Source organism: Macrobrachium nipponense, chromosome 34, assembly GCF_015104395.2.
Source record: "Macrobrachium nipponense isolate FS-2020 chromosome 34, ASM1510439v2, whole genome shotgun sequence".
NCBI lineage: Eukaryota > Metazoa > Arthropoda > Malacostraca > Decapoda > Palaemonidae > Macrobrachium > Macrobrachium nipponense.
Window position 1 is genome coordinate 45,187,724 of NC_061095.1, and position 10,272 is coordinate 45,197,995.

Below are 10,272 nucleotides of genomic sequence, written 5' to 3' on the forward strand. Positions count from 1 at the left end.
TCCTCCATTCAAGGCCAAATTTTTCAGTGTTAACTGCATTCTTTTAGGAGTGAACGAGCATGTCAGAAATATATATATATATATATATATATATATATATATATATATAGTATATATATAATTATATCATAGATATTTATATATATATACATATATATATATATATATATATATATATATCTATATATATATATATATATATATATATATATATATATATATATATATATAATATATATATATATATATATATATATATATATATATATATATATATATATACCTATACATAGATATATATATATATATAATATATATATATATATATATATATATATATATATATCACTATATATATATATATATATATATATATATATATAATATATATATATATATATATTATATATATATATATATCTATATAAATATATATATATATATATATATATATATATATATATATATCTATGTGTATATATATATACTATATATATATATATATATATATATATATATATATATATATTATATATATATATATATATAATTATATATAGATACTATATATATAAATTATATACATAGATATATATATATATATATATATATATATATATATATTATATATATATATATATCTATGATATATAATATATATATATCTATGATATATATATATATCTATAATATATATATATATATATATATATATATATTATATATATATATATATATATATATATATATATATATATACATATATATATATGGTATAAACCACTGCTCATCTCACTCACTCCCGGCACTCACTCCACTGGCTGCGGGCCTCCATGGCTCTTTGCCGCCGCTACAAGAAGCTTCCAACGACCACGGTCCTGTGCAACATCCCACCAATCCCCTGGACCATCCACTCCAAGCTCTGTCATGTCCCTTTTTCCGTTATCAGACCATCTCATGCAGGGTCTTCCTGGAGGTCGTCTGCCCCTCTGGTTTGTCCAACTAGAGTAATCTTGCTTATTATTCTATCTCATAAGAACCCTGGCCACATGCCCCGCCCACCTCTGTCTTTGAGCCATAATCGGGACTGTTATCAGGGGTACCTCTGTAATTTCCCTTAGTTCATTATTATGCCTTCTACGCCATTGCCCCATTTCCACATCAAAGACCGGTCCACATATCCTTCTCAAGATTCCATTCTCAACACTTCCAACCTTCGTTCCATATCTTTCTCAGCCTCCAGGTTTCGCAACCATACGTTAACACGGGTCTTATAATGGTTGTATAGGCCCTCACCTTTTATTCTCCTTGAGAAATATTACTATTGAGCACTTTGGCTGAAAGCCCAAACTACATCTGGCTGCTGCTGCTATTCTTAATTTTACCTCTTCCTCTACTCTATTTTCAGCTGTAACTGTTGATCCGCTTCCAACTCCATATTTCCACACCTGATGTTACCCAGTATCCTCTCCTGCCTTGAAACCTTCAATATTTTGGTTTTAGCCTCATTTATTTCCAGGCCAACTTTATTTGCAGCTTCTCTAAATATGCTTATTTTTCTATCAATTTCCTGGATGCTTTCACCACAAAAGGCAATATCATCTGCATATGCTAATCTATCACACCTAGTCTCCCCAAGATATACTCCATTACCTTGTGGTGTTTGTCTCATGATCCATTCCAGCTCTAGGTTAAAGAGAATCGTAGACAATGCGCATCCCTGCTTTAAACCGTTGTCAACTTCAATAGACCCGTACTTACTTCCCCTCCAATCCGTACTCAGCCTCTCATATTCCTGTAACACATTTTTGTTAAGCGTATAAGCTTCTCTGGGTATCCTGAATTCTCTCAGTATTCTCCACAATGCCTCTCGTTGTATACTGTCATATGACTGCTTAAAATCTATAAAGGCATGCCAAGAGTCTTTATTACATTCCCAATATTTCTCAAGGATCTGCCTTACAATAAATATTTGGTCGATGGTTGATCTAGACGTTCTAAACCCTGCTTGGTAATCCCCTACTATGGTCTCACTGTGTCTCTTCAGTCTATTATACAATAGCTTAGCTACAATCTTCTATCCAACAGTTAAGAGAAAAATGCCTCTATAATTTCCACATTCCGTTCAATCACCTTTCTTGTGAATTGGCACAAACAGTCTCTCCTCCCATTCCTCAGGCATTTCTTCTCTTCTCCAAATTCCAATCACGATTTTTGTCATTGCTTCTTGTAGTTGTCTTCCTCCATACTTCAGTAGTTCTGCACTAATTTCGTCAATGCCAGCAGACTTATTATTCTTTAGGTGATTTATTATTTATAGAATTTCCTCTGTGATTGGATCCTCAACATCCTCTCCCAATATAATTTCTCCATTCTCCCCAGGCTGTTTAGGATGTGGCTGTTCTATTTAACAAGGCTCTAAAATGTTTCTACCCATCCTCTCATTCAATTTCCTCTCTATCTACTAAAAGATCGCCATATCTACTGCGCACCATTCCTAGTCTGGCCTGGTATCCCTTCCTAATTTTATTTATACTATGGAACTTGGCCCTAACATTTCCCCGCCTACTGTTGCTCTCAACCTCTTCCAACTCCCTATCGATTAGCATTCTTTTCTTCCTTCTGTTAGTGCTGCATGCCTCATTTCTTGCCTCTGTATATATCCTTCTCCTCTCTGCATTTCCCCTATTCTCTATCCATTTTAATCTTGTTTCTCTTCTTCTTTGGGCTGCCTCTCTGCATTCCTCATCAAACCATCGCCCTCCCCTCCGTTGCCTCGCCCTGCTAACAGTTCTCTCTGCTGCTTCCAACACTATAGGTTTTACCTGGTTCCAACTTACATCATCATCCACCTCTAATGCTGCAAATCTGTTCTCTACTTCAACCTGATATTGCAATCTTGTTTCCTCTTCCTTCAGTTTCTCAGTATCTATCTTAGCTGTTTGCCCTCCATTCTTTCTCTTTGTTGTTAATTTTATACGTATTTTTGCTGCCACCATGAAATGATCCGCATCCATCCATCGGTTCCCTGATCTAAAATTTCCGGGGGGGGTTTTGAATACAAAATGTGATCAATTTGATTGGTTGTATTTCCATCAGGTGAAAGCCAAGTGCCCTTATGTTTTTCTTTATGTGGGCACAGAGTGCCTCCTACAACTAAATTGTATTCTGTGGCTAGTGTTGCCAATCTAATACCATTGTCATTACTAAGTTTAGTGTAAGCTATATGTGCGTATAGTTCCCGTAAAGGCTGCTATTTCTTTACCTACTTTAACATTCATACCTCCCAATATTATCAGCATGTCTTGCCCTGAAACTTTGTTTAAAACCCTGAACTTCACCATACCATCGATCTTTGGTAACTTCTTCACTGTCCTCTGTAGGGGCATGCACTGTTATTACTGTGATTTTAAACCATTTAGCAGTCATCCCTATTCTTGCTATCCTGCTGCTTATACCCTCAAACTCTACAACAGCAGTGTTTATCTTTTTACTAATACAAAATCCAACTCCCTCTTCATGTCTTCCATCTTCTCTGCCACTATAATATATGACCCCCTTATCCATCTCACACTTCCCAACTTCCAGCCATCTAAACTCTTGTAAGGCAGTTATTTGTATACCATATCTTTCCAGCTCATTTTCAAGTACATTAGCAAATCCCCCTCTGTACAAACTTCGTACATTCCAAGTAGCAAACTTTATGGGCTTTTTCCAGCTCATGATCCTATTCATTCCTGAATCGTCAACGAGTGGTCCCAGGCACTATTAACTTCTTGTAACAATCTAGGTTTTACAGGAAAGGGTTGTTATCCCCTCCCTAACCTTCCCCATTTATCCGGGCTTAGGACCGGCACAGAATCACATCCATGGCTGGGTTCACATCTAATTAGTGCTAGTAAGCACCAGTTCCTCCTGAACACAAATTGCAGAAATTTTATAAAATTTCCTGCTGGCCGTGTTTGTCAATTATAGGATAAGACGAGCGAGTAATATCCTGTCCATTAGTATGTATAATGGCATTCGCATTAGTTACACCAAGACACAATAAACTAATTCCCTGTGAAGACTTCCTTTGTCATTATTTGGTTATTACTGGTTGCAAGTAGATATCTCTGGTCTATGCCTTATTCGTCTTGTTGTAAGGGATAAGGACATAATCCTGTAAAGAGTCGTGTCCAAATATTAGCACTACCTCGACGGAATCCTATAAAATATAAATATTTGTCATTATGAAATTTAGGGTGTAAAGGAAGGAATGGAATCATTGGACGTAAATATAAAGAGATTCTGTAAATAACTGAGATGAAGAACAAGGATCTCGAGGTAGAACTACGATAAAAAACTCCTTAGTATTCTCAATACGTGAGAGTTAGAGAAGCTGGACAGGAAGATAAACGCTCACGAAATAAATGATATGATATACAACGACCAGAATAGAAAGGAAAAGGAAGCCTCAATGGAGTTCCAGCAAAAGACTGAAGTATAAGTTCAGCTTAGGTTCAATAGGCCGCTGCAAACACCCTTTCTTAATTAATTCTTACAAAGCATCACGTGAGTGTATTATAGCCCTCCCCTTGTTCAGGTATATATCAGGATCGGAATTTGCAACCTAGAGAGAGGAGATTAGAGTTCAGGGAAAAGTATTGATTCTTCTCAGATGATAAGAAAGTCGAGTGTATAAAAAACGAATGTTGATGCCCAGTGAACCGAGATGATGAAGCAATAATTTGTGCTTTTCATCGTGTGGAATTTACTGTGGTGTCGGAGTTCTTTTTAGCGCCTAATTAATTCAATCTTCTGGGCTTCCATATCATATTCACTTGATAAAAAAATTTGCTTCAAAGTCGCAGGACACAAATACACTACACACAAAACCCCCCTTACAAACACGCATGTACTCACACGCGCACACACGGACATACCCACAGCCTATAATATATACATTGATTAATTTATCTACTTAAAGAAAAGAGCTTAGAGAACAGACAACATAATGCGCATTTGTAGCCCAGACCCAGAGAAACTGGAAAGGAAAGAGGAAGAAGGCTAGTTCAAGGATAATGATAGACCCGATTCTTAATTGAAGAAAAACTGACGCACGAAAAGAATTAAAAGGTTGAGTAGGAAACGAAGCAGCGACTCAGCAGAGAAGTCTTAAGAAGATACCAGATGTCCACCGGAGATAGGAAGAGGAGGACCTGACGGGAGTTTTTGAGGCTGCCTGAGATTTAAATGGCATTTAACTCAAGAAAAATTATATGCCTTTTCCCCAAATATTTTACCCGAGGATCTAAGTTCTTTTACTCGAAGTATTTTATGCATACCACACATACCAGGATTTATTCACTATCAATCATCTTGGCACTCTTGTCATCTAAGTTAACCAATCCCCCGTTTTTCTTCTTTTTTGTTTATTCGAAATCACTGACTGAATCCTAATATTATTTCTTCGAAATTTTAAAGATCTTAGCACAACTGCCTTAAAATTATATGCCTTCCACCAAGTAAGGAAGCCAAATTTCATTAATCTCATATCAAGTATCGCCTTAAGAAAAGTCTCGTCTACAACATCAAGCGTCATGTCCTATGTCATGGGTTTAGGTAGCACAAGTGTTTACCGGTCAATTGACACTTCCAATGACTGGAATGACCAAGTTTCACCACTTAATATCACTGTTTATCCAGTACTTCTTAAACTGACTGATATATTTGAATGCAGTTGTCTTGAACAGAAGGATATCAGGTTATGTGTCTTTGTCCTTCGAGTGATTGGCTAACAGCCTGCAGTTTGATATGTTCGTATTGCCAAAGGAAATTCAAGTGTAGTAAACAAACATGTTATGCAAAGTATATAACTGATGGAAATGGAAACTGAGAGAATTTCACCAAAGTCATTAGCGAACAATGATAAGACAACCCAGGTAAGGAGATTTAGAGAAAATACGGGGAAGTCTGGAAAGATAGATAAAATGAATATGTCCTGGAATCAATCGTCGATGTTGGAAAAGATTTTCTCTTCTTTTGAAGAACCTGAAATGTACTCTTTAGTCGAAATGGAAATTGCCAAAGTTGAGTCAGAGATTTCAGACAAATCTTAGTCTCTTAAATCTCTTCTCAGTTTTCTAATTTAAACACACACACACACACACACACACAGAAGGCTGCTAATACCTGGCAAACACCTTATTTATATAGGCTGTCTTTTAAACATACAAGAGAAATGATCTTTTTAAAACTTATTGGAGTAAACTTTTTCGCCTTGCACCTTTCACCTTACCTAGGGGTTCGAGAAGTCTACAGCCTTTCAGTGTATCAGAAAATTTATAAGTGTGAGGTTGCTACTCCCAAGAATTTCCCTTGTTCCCATAAGACGCGGGTACCTCTTTATAGTTGTGTGGGCAAGTGACACCTTGCAACCATGTCTACCATGACGATTTCTCCTACTTTGACTGAGTGTACCTTCCGAAATCTTTTATCATTATTCGTGATGAATAAAACCTTCAAAATGCATAAGTTTTTCCAAGAGTATATTGCCCTGCCCCTTTGACAGACAGTTTCAAATGATACCGCCAAAGAATTCTAATAGCACACATATCGTTTCATATTATGAGAGACAATTACGAAAAGACAAACGACAGAATTTATATTCAAAGTCTGCAGAAGTTGGAATGAAATAAATATTTGATATGAGACATTAGATATGTCTGAGTATATGAGATAGGTTGGCAGTGATATGTGACAAGGACAGATACTCTCTCATATATATCTGCTAGCCCTTCCTCCTCCTCCTCCTCCTCCCCTCCCCCCCCCCCTCTCTCTCTCTCTCTCTCAAAAAGAAATCATGTTACCTCATTATGTCTTAATCGTACTCTGCCACGAAATGAAGGAACGTGAGCTAATTGCATTAATCTCTTACTTTTCAACTTTTTTCTTAGCCACTTTCTTTCCTTGAACCCTTAAACATTTTAACTTTCTCCGAAGAAAGTCAGTTTTGCGTTTGTTCACAACTTTCCTAACAAACGACTCACGGAAGCTCTGTGGTCCCCGCCTCATTTGGCCCTGTTGATTGTTATACATTACTTTGCTATTACTGCTTCAGCTTCATTGAATTTGTAGAGGTTCTTCTCTATCCTTTTTGATAACGTCCTTGTCACTGTTACTAAGATTGGCGTGTAAACTCCTAAGTTGGGCACTGTACAAGCAGAGATAGGTAAGACATATAAATTAATCTTCAGAGAACCCAAAAGAATTGAATTAATGTTTTTGTATGTCGAGAACAATATTGAATATTTTGAATATTTTAAATATTCTGCGGCAATGTATCACGTAGCTCTTCCAGGCATCCTCTCCGGCTTAGGGTGGTTGAGGGACTGTGGCTGGTGTTTGTTGAATTAGATTAAGCTGGCTTTATGGCAGCAGGGGCTGTTGCTCATAGAGCACCCCTTAGTGTGGTGGTGTGGAGTACTTCAACTTTTATATCAGGGGATCGGATGGGCAGAAAAAGGTAATTTTCTATGGGCTGCTGGGAACTGGCTTCAATCCAGTTTCAATGTTAGATATCCTCACCTGGATCGATCTTCAGTTATGTAACGTCACGTCGGGCAGAATTTTGATTGGTCGGCTGATCTGTGACATCACGGAGTTCTGTGACGTCACTGTTGGCCGAATTTCGATTGGCCGACGGCTGTGTGACGTCACTGCTGGTATTTTTCCGGGTTTCTACTTTAGTATTGTCTTCGCTGGTGGTGTTGCCTTACAAGGGGGTGGAATTACGCTGCAGCCTGATTGTATTGCTTCCATTCGTGGAGTATCTTCTCATATTAGTTGGTAACAGGAAGGCTTCTTATGTAGTAGTTATCGAGCGCTTCTGCTCTTGAAAATAAGGAGTGCTTCGAGTAACAACCGCATCGTGGATCAGAGTCCTCCAAATTATCCGCAATTTCTGAATGATACGGTCCCGGGAGATAGCTGGATTATGGCTGGTTAGAGCGTGATTCTTGATGGCACCTTCCTGAAAATAATCAGGTGACCCTCTTCCACAGACACATGGAGATCATACCAACATAAGCGCCCTGACAACTGGGCATTGGGTATTAGAAGAGGGAAATCCCGTTCGTCTTTTTGAGGGGGTCACATAATGGCGGGGATGTGTTGTTTCTCATAACAAGGTCTTGAATCCGGTTATTCTCCTAATATATATTATTAAACTCGTATTCTTATTACGTGAAGCCTAACAAATTCTGTGAAAATCTACATGAACTGCACTCCAATTATCAAATATACATTTTTGGCTTTATTTAATACAGGCAGCAGGAGGTTCAGACATACATTTATCTTTATTACCCTTGTTGCATAGTAATTTTAGTGATATATTCTGTTTTATATCTCTTAAATTACATTGTAGACATTCTGACGACAAATGTCAGGCATTTGAGTATTTCGAGTAATAAAAATCAGTCGAAAAGAAGTCCCCTCGCCGAGTCTACTCGCCTGTCAAAATCCTGCAGTGAGCTTTTTGTGATTACTCTGTAATCTTACACGATTATGATTACTGACGTATGACTGATGATTTCAGCATTTGATTATGATGTCTTCAACAGAGCGGTTCATAGGAGAGGCTGATTCCCAGTCATTTTATTTCTAATCACTTTAAGACTCTTTTGTGCTCATACGTGATCGTTATGGTTTTATTACAGCTCTCAGTAGCGCTTTCTCTCTCTTGTATCCGTCCTAAAGTATCTTCGTTGCTCATTCCATCTTTCAACGGCCGAGATTTTCGATTCCTTGTTGAAGTGATATAAAGCATAAGTTGTTCGTTCATCACTGATTTCCATTTAACACTTAATCGCTTATTTCGTTTCCCAAAAATGAGGAATGTATCAGATTAACTGAATATAAAGAGAAAGAGAGAGAGAGAGAGAGAGAGAGAGAGAGAGAGAGGCGGAGCTGGTGGAGCATTTGGCTATGGTCAATATGCAAATGACCCAGACAGAGCTGGAATGGCTACATCGGGTTAAATCACAGACCAGTCGAACTACCGAAGGAGACGCTCTTTGAGATGACCCAATAAAAAGCGCATTAGGACAGGCATCTGACAGCCTGGTCGTTATTGGGGGAATTTTTTTACTGGTGATGCTATTTCACGAATTTATTTCCACAGAAGGGTAAGAGAAGAGGCGCTGGGTCTACCTGCACCTCATGACAATTGTGATCAAAAATATTTTGGTCAGAACGGCAAATCGAGCATGGAGAGAGAAAATAAGCAAAAGAAGAATATTCACTAACACAACCAAGCATCGGAACTGGACAAACACTGTTGGAATCATAACCCCAAGATCAATGGGGGGAAAATGAATCTCATACCCAGCAATAAGAATAAGACATCGAGGGTGGTCGTAGAGAACTCCCTTATCAACTGGTATGAAATTACGACGGGACAACCTAAGGAATGATTTTAGACGATATCACTTTTGGAATCATAAACCAGAGTTTTAGGATAAACAAAAACAAAGATGGATAGCCAAGGGAAAATCCAGAACATCGAAGGACTAAGCAAACGACCGAGGAGATCAATAAGACTGCAGGGAAAGTCAGGAGGAGCTGAAGATCGAAGAGCAGGTCATCCCAGGGATAATACTAATAATAATAATAATAATAATAATAAATAATAATAATAATAATAATAATAATAATAATAATAATAATAATAAATAATAATAATAATAATAATATTTTTTCAGCTCAAGGCCATATTCATGGAATATACAAAGAATAGAAAATAACATACAGTCTAGATACATAAATAACATGATAAAAAACCCAAGATTAATCGGCAATTTCCATAATTGCTGAGGTAGTATAAAAAAAGGCAGTCAAAATAATGGTCATGCCCGTACTAAGATTGAGAATTGATAAAAATAGAATGTAAAAACTATATTGATTATGATCACGATAATAATGGAAAAGGATATATACCAGTAATGACAATAATCATACCAATACAATAATAGTGACAGATACTGCAGATGACATTTTGCAAAAACAGATTAAGTCATTTTGGGAACAAGCACCTCATTTTCCCGTCTTCCCAGCAATTTAGATCTTTTTTATTGCGTTAATACTTTTTGTACATTTTCCTCTTCCATCGATACAAATGATTTATCATTTCCAACGTCGGAATAACTTGTGTGAAACCTATTCTAAGAGAATTTAGGAGAGAGAGAGAGAGAGAGAGAGAGAGAGAGAGAGAGAGAGAGAGAGCAATAACGG